The following is a 20,803-nucleotide window of genomic DNA, read 5'->3' as shown; positions in this document are numbered from 1 at the left end:
ATCTAATTATCTTTTTACTTACGTATCTATCTGTCTACCCACCTACCTACCCACCCATCCATCCATTTATCTATCTATAAAACTTAACAGTTGTACACAACCAAGTTGGCTGATTGTTAATTTTCAACATTCCTACTATAAAAAAGAAAGCAGATTAGAATAGAGGTCATAATGATTTTGGTAGAGAAAGGAATGGATTGGTTGGCCTGTGTGTTTGTAGAGGTGTAATCTTTCTGTAGCTTAAATAAATGCAGAAACTTTGGTATATCACTCCAGTACAGGAATGGGCCTTGCTTTAAGCAAGCGACATTTTCTAGAAACACATCTGACTTCTTTCCCAGTTACTCATCCAGATCCACAAACCCCTGGATGATTTCAGTTCTATTTTGTCTCAACTCTCCCCATGTGTTTCCTGCTGACAATTTCTTTTTTTCCTCTGACTCCACCCTTCTCTTCTCCTCTCAGCTGCTGACTATTCTTTCTCAGTTTCCTTCTTAGGCTCCATTTCTTCTTTGCTTCCTAAATTCTGCTGCTTCTCAGAGGCCTACCCTCTGCTCTCTTTTTTTCCTTCCTTGGACAGTCTCATTAATCCAGTGGCCCACACGGCCTTACTGACATACAGTGTGCTATCGAGTTCCAGATCTATAGCCATATCCCTAAACCCTCTCTCATGCTCCAAATACTTACATAAAACTGTTCAGTCTGCAGTGTGCCCTCGAACTCAACTTGTCTCAAACTGAAATTAGCATCTTTTCTTGGCTTCTTCACCTCCCACATCAATTGGCAAGGCATGCCAATTCTACACCTCAGTTATTCCTTATAGTCCCCTTGCCTCCTCATCCCTAATGCCAAAGCCCTGGTTTAGGCACTCACCATCACATCACTGGATTATTACAGTGTCCTACCAGAACACCCTGATTCCACTTCACCTTTCTCTACTCCATTCTCTGCACTCAGTTAAATAGTTAAAGCATATAAATTCTGACCTGTCTATTGCCTTCAGCATAAGTTCCAAACTTCTTAGCAAGGAGACTATTGTCACCTGCATTTCCCTTCATCTGGCATTCCTCCCCCTTTCTATCTCTATCCCTTCCAATAAATCTTTTTTTTCAATGACAAAAATGAGTAGTAAAAACATATTTTGGTGATTTAAAAAATATATTAAAATTCCCCATTGGGATTTTCCCGATTGATTTTTCATAGCCATTTCAGAAATACTCCTGGGGTTGGGATGGAGGAGGGGTGTCGCTCACTTAACAAGTGATGAAACACAGCCTCAGAAACATTAAGTGGCTTGGCAAAGTCTCCCACCCAGGCAGACATGGATGTACATGATGGAGTGAGCATCAGATCTTCAAATCTCCAACCTAGGCCACAGGAGCCCTCAGTGGCAATGGTCTCTTCTGATGGCTTATCAAACTGTATTAGGAAAACACTTCAGGAAGAATTTCCAACTTTTCCCTAGGCCAGCTTCTGTATCATATGGCAAAGAAGAATGCATTTAGAAGTAATCTATCATGACCAAGTAACATCTTTAGTGATTAATAAAGAACAAATTGGTCTAACCATTCCAATGTTTTCAGGCAAAAATCCTATCAGGTAAATGTGATGGGCTCTTGAGATCATTCAGAAACACCACCTTAGGGTGGGACATGTGGGGGAAAGAGGGACAACTAAAATCAGATGAGTGTAAAGTACAGGTAATGTGGATAATAAAACATGGACTTAAAAGGTGTTTGCTTGTCCCTGCCCCTCACTGTATATAGATTCCTCTTCTCTTCACCCTGCCAAGCTGCACGCTTTTGTTGCCTCTCTACAGAAGCATAGAAAACACCTGAACTTCAAAACCAATCATGTCTTTGAAAAAAACATTGAATGTGATGTAATAGCATTTTACAAATACAAAGATCTCCCCTACATGTTCAATATAACATATTCTATTTAGCCCATGCCAATGCACATGCTTCAAATTGTTCTAAATCCCAGTGTGGGAATATCCTCCCCTAGTAAGGCTATGCATGAAATCAAAGATTCCTTGGAACCTATACAATAATGATACTTAGATCAAGATTGAGAACACAATAAATTCCTAAGAATATACAATCTATTATGAAGAATCCATCTCTTCCTCTGTAATGACATGACTGGAAGTCTTCAGATCCTTACATCTCTACATTCTCTAATACTGTGAGCACAAAAATAATAGATTTCAGTTTTACTAAGAAGAGTATGCTAATAATTTTGGGAACAGCCAATAGTGAGTCAGATTATTATGGTAATTATGAAAAAGAAACACTTAAATGATTACCATGACAAAAAAAGTGAACAAAGTATACTTCATTGTGATATGAAAGGCTATACTAAAGCCACTTGCTGATCTATGTAAAATACATGTTTCAAATTCATTGTCTTGAATCAATTACAAAGACTTCTAGAGCCTGCTATTATTCACACTCAAGATGTCATAAAGAACTTCGGATTTTTTAAATAAGCATTTCTGCTTTCTTAGAAATATATAGGCATCTATCTATCTATCTATCTATCTATCTATCTATCTATCTATCTATATGCTTTAGTGGTAAGGAAATACTGCTGACACATGAAACTATTTTGCCTTTTGAAACAATCAGGGTCACATTCTGTTTGAGAAGTTCCTTAAGAAATCCAGGAGGATCGGGGCGCCTGGGTGGCTTGGTCGGTTAAGCGTCCGACTTTGGCTCAGGTCATGATCTCACGGTCCGTGAGTTCGAGCCCCGCGTTGGGCTCTGTACTGACAGTTCAGAGCCTGGAGCCTGTTCAGATTCTATGTCTCCCTCTCTCTCTGCCCCTCCCCTGTTCATGCTCTGTTTCTGTCTCAAAAATAAATAAACGTTAAAAAAAAAAAAAAAAAAAAAAAGAAATCCAGGAGGATCTCAATAGTGAATGTTTGTCTTTCTAAGAAACTGTGAGTGATGATTAACACATACACATACATACACACACAAACACATACACACACATGACAAAAACAAACAAAACAGAAAATCATGAGCATCCATTGTCAAACACTGGGATATATACTGTTAAACACGTGCATTCATTTGTCGACTAAACTTTATTTGTGCTAAGAAAAGAATTATGTTCCAGTGTTTGTGAAAACTTTTCCACCATGAATTATCCAATTTTCTCACTTTCTGAAATATAGCTCCTTAAATTTAAATAAACCTTTATCTGCTGACTCTGGCCAATCACTGTTAACACCACTTATTGTGCTCTTTAACATGCAGGGACAAAACTAGGAGTTACTGATATTGCTAAATATCTACTTCTATTTTTATTCCCTGGGTCTGTTGGTTTTCATAGCTTTTGTTAATCTGTTTTATAGTTTTGTTAATTTGTTTTATAGTTTTGGTTTGTTTGTTTTCTTTTTCATTATTCAAGTATTAGGGATCACTTGTCCCTCGGTTGAAGCTATATTCCTTCAAAGAATCCTTAACCCTTTAGGTTGGGTTATTTCTAATCTGATAGTACTCCAAGATATCAGAAACACAAGAATATCAGAATTAGAATTGAAAAGTTGTAAGAAAAGAGGTGTTTGTTTTTTTTAATTTTCTTAATGTTTGTTTATTTTTGAGAGAGAAAGAGTGTGAGCAGCGGAAGGGCAGAGAGAGAGGGAGACACAGAATCTGAAGCAGGCTCCAGGCTCCGAGCTGTCAGCACAAAGCCCAACACGGGGCTCGAACTTACAAACTGTGAGATCATGACATGAGCTGAAGTTGGATGCTCAACCAACTGAGCCACCCAGGTGCCCCAAGAGAGATTTTAAACACTGTTTAAAGACCAATATAATCAGGGGCGCCTGGGAGGCTCAGTTGGTTAAGTGTCTGACTCTTGATCTCAGGTCAAGTCATGATCTCACGGTCTGTGAGTTTGAAGCCCTCATCGGGCTCTGCACTGACAGCACAGAGCCTGCTTGATATTCTCTCTCCTTCTCTCTCTATGCCTTTACCCCACTTGTGCTCTCTCTTGCGTGCAAAATAAATAATAAACTTAAAAAAAATGGAAAAAATAAACAACATAATGAGCTGAGGGCTTGAACTGCCCCTCCCCACTTAGCAGTCAAATTCTTTGCTTTACAGCTTATGTCTGGGTTCATTAGTTGGGCCTTGCTCTATTTTAATTAATACACTAATTTTTACATGGGTATTTCAAAGTGCCTTATAACATTTTGTTAACAGAAATATTATGGAGTTGTAGAAAGGAGATATAAGGGAAGTCAGTATCACTGATTATCAAGTTTGCCATGAATGCAAATGAATGACAGGATTCAATCCATTTGTTTACCTATCAGATATCCAGTCCTTCTAATGCCAGCCATTCCAGGAAGCCTCTGTGCCCCCTAGGCTGGAGTAGAAGCTCCTCCTCTGCTTTCCCACACCTTCTTCTAATCTATATTGTTACCTGTACTGCATTTTGTTTTTTGTACTGTTTTGTTGTTTGCGTTTGGGCTTTTTTTGGTGGGTCTCCCTTTTCAGACAATGAGTTCCTGGAGACCAGGACTGATGCTTCAGTGTCTGTGTCTCAGTGTAGGTGTTGAGTTATATCTGGTTGATTAATTAATCCATCGATTGATCACAGGCATGTCGAGGATCAGAGATGGGGAGAAGGAGGCAGCAGAGACCAGATGGAGTAGGGAAGAAAGGAGGGGCGAGGGCTGTTCAGGTAACATGCATATCTTGCTGACGGTGAAAATTAACAACACTATGCAGAATCAGTTGTGGGAGGGGAAAATAAAATGCAAAAAAGCAGCAAAGTTGATGAGAAGGTGAAAGGGACGAGAATATTTTCTTCACTTAGCTGGGGTAGTGAAAGCAGTAGATAATAGGGATAAATTAGGCCCATTAAAATGTAGAGAGGGCAGGAGATTAATGTTGTCTCCAAAAAGGTGGCAGTCCTGGGCTCATTCTTTAATTAGTGTTTAACAGAGAAAAGAAAATTGGGCAATTAGAAAAAAATAACGACGACTAGGCAAAAACATCTCCTGAAGAAAAGATCAAGAAGAGAATGAATATACATTAACCACAAGATAGTCTCTGCAGGTAGAGGTGATCTTAGGAAACCTGGCATGTTTGCTGAATACTTTTCTATGATTAGGAAAAGAAACATCATGGCTCTGGTAAAACATGCCTACATACTCTTAAATGCAAAGGCTGAGCACGCCCATGTTTGGGACAGAAATACCTCCCTTCTTTTTCTTCTCTGGGAATATAATGTTATTTTTTCAGGTGTCATGGCTCCCATTCAACAGAACCCTGAGGAAGGTACAGAAGAAAAGCTAAGATTGGTGAAAACAATCACTCACTTCAATCTGCCCATGCATAGGTTTACACACATGTATACACATACATGCTATCCTTATACAAGGTGGAAATTAGGTATGATTTTTTCATGAAGTAAAGATATCAGTTCAGAATGTCATAATGTTAATGGGGAGGGACAAAGATTTGGGAATTAAATAGCTTGGATTTGCATTCTGGCTTCACCCCTTGTGAGCCTTATCAACATGAGTTAGTCATCATATACCAAAGTGGAGACTCAGTTTCTCATTTGTAGAAAGGGAGTAACAGCTGGTTGTGAGAGTGTTGTGAGACATTGTGTATAAAGTACCTGGTATGCTGTCTGGCACACGGCAGACTGCTCTGCTCAATAAATGCCAATTCTCTTTCTTTCTCAAGGGTCAAAATGGGAAAGTGGTGCTGAATGGATTTTCTTTTGGAACATTTCTATCTCCTAAAATAGAAGTAGCCAGGGACAGCAAATTGGCTCTCTCTTTGCTTAAAACATTCAAATTTTCCTTAGGATAGGGGCTTTGCTTTCTGGACATAACCAAGGAAAGTCAGAAATGCTAGGGTTTAACCAAATTAGTCCCCAGGGGAGAGGTCAGCTGACTTCCAGGTGAAATCTTTTGCCTTCTGCTCACAGTGAAAAGAAAGAGGACTTGCTCAGATCTCACCTTTGCCCTGGTTCCACTTTGGTTATACTTTTTCTAAGCAGGTCAAGAGTTAACAGCCCTCTCTCCTTCTGTTGATAGACCTGTTTAAAGGGATGCTATTTAACCATATTTAATCTCTTGTTACTATCCTGACCAGTGCACTGCTCCAGAAAGGGCCAAGGCTAAACATATCTCCAACTTGAGATTCCAAAGACCCAACCATGACAACTAGGGTTGGCCAGTGAAGTGTTCCAAGTTGCATCTCCTTCTTCAGATGTTTTTGTTTGCCCTTCTCCTTATTCCATTCTCACTTCCCCAAGTGCAGCTGTTGCCGATACATTAACCTAGGAAGCTCTATGACCACAGATTTATTAACAGGTTACTGCTCTCATAAATGTATACATTGCTTGAAAGGTTCCAGATAGAGATGATCTTAAAAATGGCACCAAAATTGCCTTATTAATAAGGATGTTTCATGGAGCAATCATGAAGCCCCTCAATATTCTCTTAGTCTTAACTCTTGACAAATACAAGGATCATCTTTGCAAGTTACTAACCACATAGTTAGCTTAGACAGTTGAAAAAACATGGCAGCAATGCTTTGACTTTTCCAAATTAAAGAGTTTAGCACTGTTCTCATGAACTATGTAGTTCTAAAGGACAGATTCACTCACTGAATGGAAAAAAAAAAACTCTGATGTTGGCCATATGAGAAATAAATCAGTAAACATAATAATGAGCAATGACATCATGGGCAATAAGCCTCATGGATACAGTCAACATAAATCCTCTTCCAAGTACTTTGGGATGGGGTCATAAAGTTAGTGATTTCGGCAATGAAAGATGCTTCATATTTCAACTTCAGGAGAGCATATACAGCTCTATCTTGTGGCATTTCACTTGCAAATTTGATTCTAATTTGATTGGTTAAAAACAGTCTCACACATTGAAAATTAAAAAATTCAAAGTTAAAATAAGTCAGGTTAAATGGAAATCTCATAAAGTGATGAGAGGTGAACATTTGTGGATTAGGCACTGGTTCGATCTACCCAACAAAGACATATTCTCTAGATAATAAAGAGTATTTTATCAGAGCTCAGCTTTCACTCATTTCACTAAATTAGCCTCATTGATAGTTATGACTTTCATCTCCTCATAGACATTATTGTCCAGAATTTAATCAATTTGAAAGCAATCCCCTTTCTGAAGTCTCTATGTTCCTATAAATCTGGAAGAGCAAAGACCTCATGCAAGGATATAAGCAGAACATGGCCATGATGTAACTGGCGAGCTCACTTCCTGAGGCATCATAGATGCTCTGTTATCATGCTTGAATTTTAACAATGGTAATTCCATCATGGACTCATCACCAGCAATACTTCTATTAGTTTGTTGTTTTTACACGGCTTTATCCATGCACATGAATGGTGATAAGAGAGCACAGCAATTATTATTCAAAATCCCAAATTGTGTAGTATAAAATACCATTCTTCTCTAAATGTTTTCTCAAAGTGTGAGACCTGCTAGTATTTCAAAGTGATTATTGCTACAGATATAACTGTTCATCAGGTAGGGTGGGTGTAGGGGTGGCTTGGCCATGAACTCATTCACATTACAGAGTGGAAACTTATTATCTCTCAGATCCCATACCAAATAATTTAGGTAGTAGCTACTACCAGAATAGGAGAGACTTGGACTCTGCCTAACTAAACAAAATGGTGGCACATCCTTAGGTTACAAAAAGCAAGTATGCACACTAACTTCTGATTCAATTACTGAGATTTCATCTAGAATAAGATTATTACACAGTAATGGCTTAATAGCAGACATCTAAGAGGATAAAGTTTGGGAAGTAGATGATGAATTTTCTAAGGGGCAGCCAGTTGTAGTGTGGAGAAAGACAACTCAGAGTAGAAATCTGGTTTCATCATAACTAGTTTTGTAATGAAGAAGAAATTGCTATGTTTCCAGAGTCAATTTTCATTTTCTAATACAGGAATCATAATATCTACCTTATAATGGGACTGTGAACGTTTAAGGTAATGTTTGATGCTGATTTCCTGGTACATAAGAATTGACTGCAACAAACTATGAGAAGAGGAAAGAAACCATGCATTATGATCCAAGCAGATATTCTGTTTATTTAATCATTTAAACATGAAGTCTACAAATCAAGCCACTCTACAGGTAAGGTAATTTTCTAAGATTAGGATATCCATTAGTGAAGCAAGTTGACTTGGGCTCTGCCTTTACACATTCAATAATCTGAACAGCCATTAAGCAAGAAACATACCTATAAATAATTAATTACAGCTTGTGCTAAGTGCTGTGAATAGAAACCTCAGAAAGTAACAGTGTATACCAAAGGAAATCATGTATTCACACAGACCTGAAAGATGAGTAGGCATTAACTCAAAGAGTTTAGAAGGCAGGGGTCTTCAGAGATGGGAAGTCATATGTGCAAAGGATATACAGCCAGACAAAGGCCAATGGGTGTGAGGACTGAAAGCAGTCAGGGAGTAAGGGAGAGAAGGACCTGTGAGAATTAGTCACGGGCAAGACTGTGTAGGTCTTAAATAGTGTATTAGAGTACTGTCAACAACATCAGAAGCCATTGGAGTGGTTTTGAGTAGAGAAGCCACTTGATCCAATTTACTGCTGTAAGTGATCTTTCCACAAGCTGGAGAATGTACTAGGTGGATAAAAACAGAAAAAGCCAGGAAAGATGATTGTAGTGGTTCGAGAGATAATGGTGACTGGGCCTGAACTGGTAGCAGGTGGCTTCTGAGAAGTTCAGAAAGGAAGATGTGTTCAATGGCTATCCCAGCAGCTGGGTCAAACTTTTCACCAGGAAGCTCCAAAGTCAGGCAATAAAAAAGGAAATCAAAGTGAGAGACAGTAAGCAATGGGGTTGTTGGAAAATTGATAGTAGCACCAGAGCTGAGTTAGTGTGTTGGAAGAGCAAAGTGGGGTGCCATCTTCTACTAAATCTGTGGTAGTGCAAAGAGATCAAAATAGGGCCTCAGTTGTGAAGTGCAAGTTTCTGTGATTGTATATAAAGTAATGCATAGTCTGGAAGTTACTAGAGTGGGTCACGAGTTTAGAGGAAATAGCATGGCTACCCTAATGCTCAGCTGCCTGAAATGATGGCTTGGAATTCATTTAACATCCTGTAACCCGGAATAGGATTAGTCTCAGAGACCAGGAAGAGCTAACCCAACAGATGAAAGCTATAAGGCCCAACTTCAGGAAAACAAAGGACCAAGCTAACCCAAGGCGGACACAAAGGCACATTATTATTCTTCATTAGTATAATCTGGGTGTATGTTTTTAATACCCTCTCAGGAAAATTTATAATTACACACATTTTAAAGAAAGGATGAAAGATCAGGTCAAATAAACAGAAAGACAGGCACAAAGATGTAATTTCAGTATCCTGCCAAACAGACCAGAATAATATATCTATTAGTATTCAATATAATGTTTTATCATTTGCTGTTTTATAATGATTCAAATCCAATTTCTCAAAACTGTAGAGCGCTCTGGGTATTAAAATGTCTGGATCTTGTCTTCTACCCAGTTTCAAGGTAGCTTGTTCTCAACACAGTGTTACTCTTAAGCATCTAGCAAAATAATGAGCAGCATATTTCATATCATTCCACTAATGTCTGGGGAAAAAAAAATTAGGCTTCCTCCTTTGTTTTCAAAAGCAAAGAACTTCTTTCTTATCTGGTTTGTATTTTTAATTTTCTAAATCGTATTATGATTCTAAGAAGGGATGTTCTTCTGGTTTTCCACTATGGGCTTAGATGAGCCATTATACTTGATTATCTCTACAAGTCACTGATAGCCAATCAGAAGGACTAAAGCTGTAAATTTTAACTTGAGTTGTTACAATAAATGAATTCTATCCTTGTTCAAAAAAAATTTTTATGTTTACCTTTCAAATTTGTTATATCAAGATTCACAAACCAAAATATCACATGAATATATTCTATGCTGTTAGATTTTTTTCCCCCTAGGGCATAAGAGTCAAATTTACAATGCTAATATTTCTGTAAGAAAGTTCTAAGTGGTACACTTTTCTTCAAATAGGCAACAGATTTGTCTGTCTGTAAATATGCTTATAGCCCTATTGGACTGGTGGAAAGCAGCAGACATACCAAATTCAATATACAGACTATACAACTGGGAGAACATTCATATATTAGAAAGCTATTGTCAAGAATAGTCAACTGTTCCTTCACATAATTGAGTTCAACAAACATTTACTGAGAGTCTGAAAGTCTGCTAGTTACCACAAGGAATGCAAACTGATAAACCCCATTTTCCAAGAAACTTAAAATATAAAAAGCAAGATAAAATGTAGATTTTCTTCATTAAAGCCATTAATGAGTACCACAAAAGAGAAATAGTTTTGAGTTTATGTTTGATTTTGAATACAGCTCACTCTTCAAAGCAAGAATCTGAAGTTAATACACACACATACAAGTGTGTATACACACACACACTCATGTGTCAATTATAAGTATATATCATTATTAATCTACATGATTAATAAAAACTATACATATGTTTTGTTTTTAGATTTTTTTTAATTTTTATTTATTTTTGAGAGAGACAGAGACAGAGAGAGAGTGGGGGAGGGGCAGAGAGAGAGGGAGACACAGAATCTGAAGCAGGCTCCAGGCTCTGAGCTGTCAGCACAGAGTCCGACTGGGGGCTAGAACTCACGGACCTTGAGATCATGACCTGAGATGAAGTCACATGCTTAACCGACAGAGCCACTCAGACGCCCCCATATGTTTCTTAATGCATGGGCTTTTTCCTCACCTCAACTAAACAAAAGGTTACCTGTCATCTCAATAGTATAAACAGAACCTCAACACATGAATTTCCTAATAAATAAACATATATATATATATTTATATACATATATATTATATATATTTTTATATATTATATATATGTATATGTTTATTATTTTTAACCACCTACAAGTATTTGCCTAGCTCTGGTTTTAAGCTATAATATAAACATATACAGACATGAAGGCACATACCCATCCATCGACCCTCCGCTATCACAACCTGCACACCTTAGTGTGAAAATGAAATCTGTCATGTAACATAAAATGTGATTTTTAAATCAAATTATGCTAAACTTGTCTCCAAATAAAAATACTTTAAATCATTGCTAACCTTAGTATATTTGCTATAACAACAAAATTTCATGTATATTTCTCTCTATATAACAGTAGCAATAGTTCACTGCTACAATGGCCATCCATGGTACCAATACTCCCTGGACATGAGGATGGGAAGGCCTCCGAATCTGAAGCATCAGTATGCATAGGGAGTATCTGTTGATGTATGCCACCTTTAATAATGTAGTATGTTGACTTATACTTTCCACATGAGTAGTCTTGTCTTAACAGCAGTAAATACAGCTACAAAGCAGTGAGGAATGGCAATTGGCTGAGGGCACTAATTACACTGTCTTGACTTGAATTAAAATTGCTAAACAGCAAATGAGATTACCAGCCTAAAGATAACCTTAATTTAAATGCGAGGCTGCATTTATCTCATCTACAATGTAATTTTCCAGAGGTGTAGAAAAATACAATTTTAATGGAAATCCATTGTTTAAAAATATAATTAAAGTCCCTGGTCCTTCCCTTTGCACCCCCCTCCTTGATTTTGTTCCACAGGCAAGATGTGCAGACTGATTTAGAGGTCAGAATGAAAACATTCAGATCGTGTTCTCACACCCAGACATTACTTTCAGTACCATCTTCATTTTTAATGATTAAGTGCTGGCTATGGGACAAACAAATGCCGAAGAAGTGTGGGGGGAGGTGGAGAAAAGGGAAAATGACCTTATCTAATCCCTGGAGCTATAAGGAACCTTAGAAATGATAAGAACTCAACTCTACCATTTGATTAATGAGGAAGCCTAGTCCCAGAAAAGCCAAGTAATTTTTCCAAGAACACAGAGCAAGAAGGCAGCACTATCCATTGGGGAATATGTTGGCCTGGCATTTGGAGTCAGAAAATCTGTTTGAATTCTGTCTCTTTTACTTATTAGTTCTGCGACAGGACACTTACTATCTTTGAGGCTCAATTTTTGCACTTCTAAAGTGGAAATGGAAAGAATTTTGTACCTCATAGGTCAGTGAGAATACATGCAATCCACATGTACCTGATTCATACAAGTGCTCAATAAAGATGTTTTTCTCAGGGACTTTTCAAGACCAGAACCGAAATGTCCAGATTCCCAGCCCAAATGTTTTACTATCTTCCCCTTTCACCAACCCTGAGATTATAACCATGTTTTCATTAATCACTCTGGATACTTGATGTATGTGTGAGGGGAAAGGAAACAAAGAACAAGAAATACTTGTGAATTAACATTTCTTACTGGTTGATATTGAATCAAAACTCTGTTTGCTAGTTACCAATTACTAATGCTACCAAAAACACTCAGACTTATAAGATAAAGGTCAAGGGGCTTTGTTTACCTGGGGTTTTTTAATGAATTATAAAGCACAACAAAACACAGCTGAAGACTGATCACTGAGAATTGAAGAAGATGTGATCTTGAAATGAAATTTGTCTTCGTCAACGATGTAAAGTCCTATGCACACTTCACACACTGCAAATACACATATCACAGCATACATACTCCCTCCTACACACATGCCCATAGTAGTTTCATCATCCCTACTACTGTGGGACATGGGAGTAACAAGTCAGAGGTGGATTTCTAGAAAAGTTCTATATATCAGCCAATGTAAAAATGTTTTTTCTTGGTGAGCCTGGGTGACTCAGTCAGTTAAGCATTCAACTCTTAATTTTGGCTCAGGTCATAATCTCACAGTTCGTGGGATCCAGGCTCACATCAGGCTCTGTGCTGCCTGGGAATCCCTGTCCCCATTCACACGCACGTGCTCTTTCTCTCTTGCTCTCTCTCTCTAAATAATTAAATAAATGAGAGCCAGGGTGGCTCACTTGGTTAAGCATCTGACTTTAGGCATCTGACTTGGGCTCAGGTCATGATTTCACAGTTCGTGAGTTCAAGCCCCACATCAGGCTCTTTGGATCCTCTGTCTCCCTCTCTCCCTACCTCTCCCCTGTTCTCGTTCGTTCTCTCTCTCTCTCTCTCTCTCTCTCTCTCTCTCTCTCAAAAATAAACATTTAATAAGTAAATAAACATTTAAAAATGTCCTTTTTTTGCTCTCCTCATTAATGAGACAGAAGAGAAATAAATAACCAAAGGGAAGACAGGAAGATACAAATGAAGAAAAACAGGAAGGAGTTAAATTATGATGATCATTTGGCAATGGAGTGCCCTCTACAGGTGAAAATAAAGTGGCCTTGGTTAATGTAAAGCTTGTGTTAGAGTGGAAATAACCTTGAATTAGGAGTCCAAGTTTCCAACTTCAGTCTTGCCAGTGTTTACTTGTATGACCTCTGATAGACACTTAAAACTTCAAATACTTATCTGTAAAATGAGGACATTTCTTCATCTGTATGAAAATGAGACAGATCAGATTACCTCCAAAGTAGCTTTTGAAATTCCATGATTCCATGAATATTCACAATTGTACGTAACAGAGATAAATTCCTTCTGAAGATAAGAAATCCCATGTTTTCAATGTATAAACTTAGGAAAGATTCACTACCCAGCTGAATTATGGTAGAGCCTTAGACTGGGTCCTAACGTTCTGAATAGTTCTACTTTCTAGAGGGGGTCCTGACTATCCAATTCATCTTGTTTTCCTTGTGCCTCAACTTCATGCCTAGCCCTGGAGAAATAAAAGATGTCCATATATGGGTTAATTTAACCACATTCTAAACTCCTGAGTTGTTCTCAAGAAAACAAACTAGGCATTGTTTGTAGTTGAAATACCCTAATCAGAGTGTCATTTAGTCACGATATTGTACATTACAGTGGTGAAACATACAGGTAATACCTCCCCTTTCCCCCAAGAGACAAATTAGTAAGGCATATGAAGTTTTAAAAGAATATTTTTGCTACTTTCCAGCTTTCTTCACATAGTCTGTAGTGTCCAGTCTCAACTCTAAGATGAATCAAAAGAATATGTCTGATGCTGAGAATATACCAGTATTACTTGTTTTCCTATTTGAAACCAATGAGGAGTGAAGGAAAAGGTGAAGGAGGGTCTAAGGAGGGCAAGTGAATTGGTAGATGGGCAATTCACTTCTTCATCCAAATTGAACTCAGTCTCTTCATAGGACTTGGAGTGACCATATCTCACCTGTCCTTAGCACCATTTCTGGTACATAGTGAGTACAAAATAAATGCTTGTCAGGGGAATGAGAGTTACTGAATCCAGAAATTTAGCTAAAAAGGCATAAAGGATCTATTTGATGCTAGGATTTGTTGGAAGATTGGTATGAAATGTCAATAAAATCTTATCAAGGTTTATTTTTTTCCAAAACTAGTTGCGTATCTCCTACCTTTCTTTTTTATGACTTTGTCTTTCCTTTAAAAAGAATGGCAATCTGCATATTTCCTCAGACAGTGAAAGCACAATAGTGCTCATCTCCTGACACAGTAGTCAAGGAAAACACTACCTGACTTAAAATCTTGAGTAATGCAAACTATGACTATGAAAAAAGAATGCTTCACTAGAGGAAGTTTTGAGGCCACTGTGCATTTAAAAGCCTAGTGGTCAATACACCAAAGGGATTGTAGCCTCTAATAGATGGGTTGGAGCAAATTGAATTTCAGGTCATGGAAACTGGTCATCTCCAGTGTTTCCTCCCTGGTCAGCTCATATGTGAAAGAATAATCAATGGCAACAACTGAACAACCAGATTTCTCAGAAATTCTCATCACAGCTGAAAAGAAATGTGTACAACTTTGAAATTAAGAGACCATAGTGTAAGGGTTAAATTGTACTGTAGGGCTAACGCTTAGCTTGAAAGATAACAACTTTGTTCTGACACTGAAGGTCAAAAGATAACAACCTTGCTTTTACTCTTGTAAATCATACTTCATACTCTTGTGAATCAGGCTTTACCAATGAAGGAAACAAAAGCTCAAAAAAGAGCATCAGAGACAAGGTCAAGGAGATCCACTGGTTGCAACTTAGCGGCAGAAAGTCTAAAATAATCACCTCATTTGATAACTGTTTCTGACTCATCTGGCAACTGTTTCTAACTCATCTGGGAACTGTTTCTCTGTTCTGTTCCCAGATAATGATAAAACGATGTGATTGGCTTTAAAAACTCTGTACCCCGGCTGTTGGGGGCCACACTCTTATCAAGAGTATTGGTCCTGATAGGTCGGCCTTGCCTCTCATTGTAATAAACTTTTTGCGACTGTCACTGGTGCCCATAGCATTCTGTTTCAGGAGTTGTGTGGATGCAACAATAGGAGATAGCATCTTAGAGGATGGACTTTACAAAACATTCAGATATGGTACTTCCTATGAGACTATATTTAGGCCCAAATCTCTGATGGCCTAGATATTATCTTTGTATCACTGACCTCACCAGGTAAAGTAAGGAGCCACATGAAAAGTGAATCTCTATGGACAGACCTTAGAAGCATTATGTGATGGAGACTTTTCCCATGGATTTCTCCGCATATGATTCCTCTGACCTCCAAGTCTTAGCTACACTATATGCTTTGCATAAAGGCATATTCCCATTACAACATCTTCCGATTAACTAACATTTATTTTTTTAAAGAACAAAAAACATGCTCGGATTTGGTTTTTGTTAGTACAAATGCTCCCTATTTGCATTACACTTCTATCTGGAAAACTTGCCTATGAGTGCTTTCTTTAATGACTAAGGCCCATGTTGAGTCATCTCTACTTAGGTATTGTGCAGCAGAAGTACATACATCACATGACCCAGGCCTGGGCATCTGCAGATCTAAGTCTGTATGACCTTTGCTCATTTCTTTTTCTTCTCTGAGTTCCAGTCTGCCCCTCTATAACAGGGAGAGATATGGGTAAGTTGCTACTGAAGGTCTCCAACATTCCTCTGCCCTCTGAAGGACAAGCCATGATGACGGCTAACAATATTTAAGAGTCCTTCTGGGGATGGAAGGGTAGAATACAAGAATTTATAAGCATCAGGAAGGAATCAAAGATTTCACTTAGATTTCTCTTTTGACTAGCTCAGCTAGAGGCAACTGGTACCCATTGACCACAGCACAGAAATAGAATTTAGTCTTGGTAGAAATACACAACCAGGACTGATAGTGTTGTTAACTGAAGCAGTTTAATATAAAGCAGCCAGCAGCACAAGACACAGGTCAGAAAGAGTTTGTTTGTTTGTTTTTCTAGTTAGTCAGCCTGTGGCAGAATAATTGCTATCTCTCTACCGAAGATGGCCACATACTAATCCCTGGAACCTGTGAATATTGCCTATGTGGCAAAAAGGATTTATAGATGTGATTAAAGATTTTGGGATTGGGGCATTACTTATATAATCCAAGTGGAGACAATCTTAAATCACAAGAGTTCTTTTTTTTTTTTTAATTTTAAAAATTTTTTTTTAATTTTGGGAGACAGGGAGAAAGGAAGAGAGGGAAAAAGGGAGTGGCAGAGAGAGAGAAGGTGAGAGAGAGAGAGAGAGAGAGAGAGAGAGAATCTCAAGCAGGCTCCATACTGTCAGTGTAGAGCCCAACACAGGCTTGATCTCACAAACCATGAGATCATGACCTGAGCCAAAATCAAGAGTCAGATGCTTAACCAACTGAGCCACTCAGGTGGCTCCTTACATGAGTTCTTAAAAGCAGAAAATGTTTTCCAGCTACAGAAATCAAGAGAGATGGCAGTGTGAGGACTTGGACCATTGCTGCTGGCTTTGAAAATGGAGAGAGAGACCATGAGGAAAGGAATGTGGGTGGTCTCATGAAGATGGAAAAGTCAAGGAAATGGATTCTTCTCTTGAGATTCCAGAAAAAAAAAAATGCAGCCCTGTCAAAATGTTGACTTTAGCTTAGTAAGACCTACTCTGGACTTCTGCCTCCAGAAATGTAAGATAATAAATTTGTGTCAAGTCACTAAATTTGTGGTAATTTGTTATAGCAAGTAATAGAATAGGAAACTAATATAGTTCCATTGGCTGAAAAGTATCCAGGGACACTCAAGTCTGGTCTCAGAACATTGCCAAGACGTCAGACAGGTGTCTAACTTCTTATTTTGTAATTTTTCTCCATTGCAGGGATATTCACATCAACATATTCTATGTAACAAAATTCAGACCCAGGAAAAGACCTAAAACATTCCCAGTATAATATAAGTATACAAATGACTGATGCCAGCTTCAAATATGCAATTAGCATTGATATGGATCAAAGCCTTGGAATAAGAAATGAACTTCCAAAATTTTGTCTTCAAAGAACATCCAATGATAAAGGAAGAATGGAGTAGGGGCAGAGAGTCTTTCAGGCATAGGTAAAAACTCTCTCTATCCTTAAGGATATATCTAAACATCCTATAAACTTTTGCTGTTTTGTTATTTTGAGAGCATACTCTGTCTAACCTAGTGGTCTCAGTCATATACTATATACTAGCAATGAAGAATCAGGGAAGAAAAAAGGGTATTTCGGTAGAATGAGAAGTGAAAGGAATGAAAAATAAAGGGAAAGAAAAAGGCACTTTTTTAAAAAGTGCATTAACGTCTCAAAGTTGCAGGCACACAGATTTTTCAAAATTGAGAGGCATCTGTGATAACTATAAGTATCATTTTCTCTATCATTTCCTACCATCTTCTCCCTTCTCTCTGCTCTTCCTCTGTGGTCATCTCTCTGCTCTTCCTCTATGGATGCTCTCTCCCTCTGCTTTTCTGTCTTATGACCTGCCCTTTGCCTCTCAAAGTTCACTGGTAGCCAGGGACCTTAGTTTATTCTACTACTGTACTCAAATCCTTGGATTGGTCCACATAACACTTAGATACATGAAAAAAATATTTTCTGTAAAACAAAACGGAAAGGCCCTATTTAGAAAAGTCCTTTGTTTCCATGTGAAATATAGATATGCAACATACATCGTTGATTTATAAACCAAACCACACTCTGTGACAGCACTTTGTTGTATGATATGAATAAAACTTAACAAATTACTACTTAGTTGACTATCTCCTACTGTGTACTATTTTTCATTGCCCTATCTTTCTTCATCTCTCCCTCCCATTATAAATTAACATCATTTCCTGGCACTTTTCAGACAACAGATGTAATGCTATCAACATTCTCATAATGCTAAAGTCACCATGAGCTCAAGGCATACTGTTTGGTGTCAGTGATCCTATGTTTTTATTGTTAAATTTCTCTCTTTCTTTAATGTATTGGACCATATGATGTGTGTGTGTGTATACTTCACCTTTATATATGTATGTGTACATATATATACATATAAAACCCGGAAATACGCATACTGCAATACCAATTGCTGAACGGGCCATGAACCACAATGAGCAAATGGAAACATCTGCTCACCTTCGAAAGTCATTAATGAGTAAATAAAAAATTGTCAAAAACATCTGGAGCAAGCAGCATAATTCACTACAGTTTTTAATACCTTATGTGGCTAAAGTTCTAGATGTATCAACCATCCATAGACTAGTTGTGAATCAATCTTCCACCAAGAACCATCCTTTCCTAGATTTCTGGTAACTTGTTTTGTAAGACTCACACTGGGTCATGCTGAGTCTCATCTTGCTAAAAGAATGGCTAATAAAATTATAGGAGTCATGAAGAGGGAAGAAACACAGATGTGTACAGAAACAACACACAAGAGATTTAACCTAATTCACAAGTACTGCTACAAAGAAGCAGGCCCAGCATCAAAGAAATAAGTACTGTCCTAAATATCCTCTCCTAAATCCCTCTTCCCTGCCCTCAGAGACATGCAAAATACTTTTCATAAGTGACATAAAATGAGAAAATGAATAATTTTCAGGCTGAAATACAAGAAAATATTCTTAATGTGCTCAGACATGTAACTATAACCTAACAGTAAGTATACTTCTGCCCCAAACCCACCCCCATGACGTATTATTCAATCCTCCAATGATCAGAACCCATTTAGAAAGATACACTGGCATTGCATTCTCTAGCGATGGGGAGGGATGTGCAGCCACACACAGTATAGTCCCTGATGTCAAGGCCTCTGTTGGAGAAGAACGAAGTACACAGGCTATTAAAGGTCCAAATTATAAGTTAAATAGTAAGGTAGTCTTTCCATACATGAACTACTGCAACACAGTTTAAGATCCACTTTTAAAGGAGCAATCTGAGCAAAATTGTAAAAACATTGAGTCAATATGTTTTCCAGCAGCAGTTGGTAACCTTTTTAAAAGTGAGCTGTGAAGTTTCTAACACCTTTCTTTCTAGAGTAAAGTGGATACTGGTGATTCTCCACATCCTACGGTGATGGGGGAGGGAGCCAGGGACGAAAGTGGCAGAATTAGCCACAGTCTGGGTTTTGCCATTCACAAAGGCTGAAGAAAGACGACTCACTGGGGCTGATATACATGATGGTTGGCTCACAACAGTTCCTATAAATGGGTTCAACATCAAGTCACACACTATCTTTCACTTATATATCTCACTTACATAATTGCCAGCACTTGATGCAGAAGATGAACCAATAGAAGTCATAACAGTGGTGGCAAAAGTAAGCCTGTGGCAATATAATAAGGTGTAAAGACCCTCAGAGCTTCAGGAGACCTGCACTGATCCCATGTTTTGCAGCTAATGGCAAGGCGACTCCCTAGTCCTCAGGAGCATCTGTATGAAATGAAGATGTTGGACAGCAGTTCTCCAAATGTTCTGAGAAAAGATAGTTAAGTATGCTACTCTTCAACAAAAAGTATTCAGTGTACCATATTCCTCGCCCCCCTCCTTTCCCACTTGGAGATTCACAACCACATGAGCATGCCCCAAACTTTGGACATCCGGTGCAAAACTTGGTCCAACCTTGGAATTTCACTCTTTTTTTTGATCATCATACTCTTATAACATTACTACCTGGGATTGTTTCTGAAATGTCTCCCAAACATTCCCACTTCTTGATTTTCATGCCCTTCAGTAACCTCTCTAATTGAGGATGGGTTGGACTTAGTGATTAGCTCCAGGTGAATAGGATATGACAAAGGCAATTGGGGTGTCACTTCAAGAATAGGTTATGAGTTACTAGGACCTCCTTCTTCTCTTGTGCCTCTTGATGTGCTCAGTGTAATGAAGCCATATACCATGGTTGTGAGCTGACCTGCTCCAAGCAGCCCATCCGACAAGCAGCTGAGGGTGGCCTCTGGTCCACAGCCAGCAAGAGCTAAATCCTGCCAGCAATCACATGAACAAACTTGAAATTGCGTCCTCCACTCGTCAAGCTTTAAGACCACTGTAGCCCTGGCTAACTCCTTGATTGTAGTCTTTTGAGACACCTTGAGCCACTGCCATATCTGGATTCCTGACTCAGAGAAACTTGTAGATAATAAGCACTGTTTTAAACCACTAAGTTTTAAGGTAAGTTGTTATGCAGCAATTAGAAATGCTAGCACAATAACATATAGAACTACCCTGTGGGAAACACTCTGGAAAGCACTGACAGTATTTTTAAGGTTATTTCTTAGATATATTTTAAATATAAGAGATAAAGCAAATCATCGGAAAATAGATTTTCCTTATCACAATAGAGAAAAAATACATAAGCCTTTAGGTTACATGAATTCAACTGTCACTAAGTAAAATGACTGAGATTTACTTTTTCACCAGCAATGAGAAAGGATCTACAAAAAAAAAAAAAAGTATGAAAAAGACAGGCACAAATTTTCCAAGCAC

At 38.2% G+C, this 20,803-nt stretch overlaps 1 protein-coding gene across 4 annotated transcripts in view; it reads right to left on the bottom strand.

The window, feature by feature from the left end:
* CTNNA2 (catenin alpha 2) overlaps nucleotides 1–20,803 on the bottom strand; it is a 1,115,456-nt gene that overhangs the window by 450,769 nt on the left and 643,884 nt on the right. The gene's annotated exons all lie outside the window — the stretch shown is intronic.

The sequence above is a fragment of the Prionailurus bengalensis genome, chromosome A3, assembly GCF_016509475.1.
Source record: "Prionailurus bengalensis isolate Pbe53 chromosome A3, Fcat_Pben_1.1_paternal_pri, whole genome shotgun sequence".
Lineage (NCBI taxonomy): Eukaryota > Metazoa > Chordata > Mammalia > Carnivora > Felidae > Prionailurus > Prionailurus bengalensis.
The sequence above is the reverse complement of the archived record's forward strand: the minus strand, read 5'-3'. Positions and strand labels throughout refer to the sequence as shown.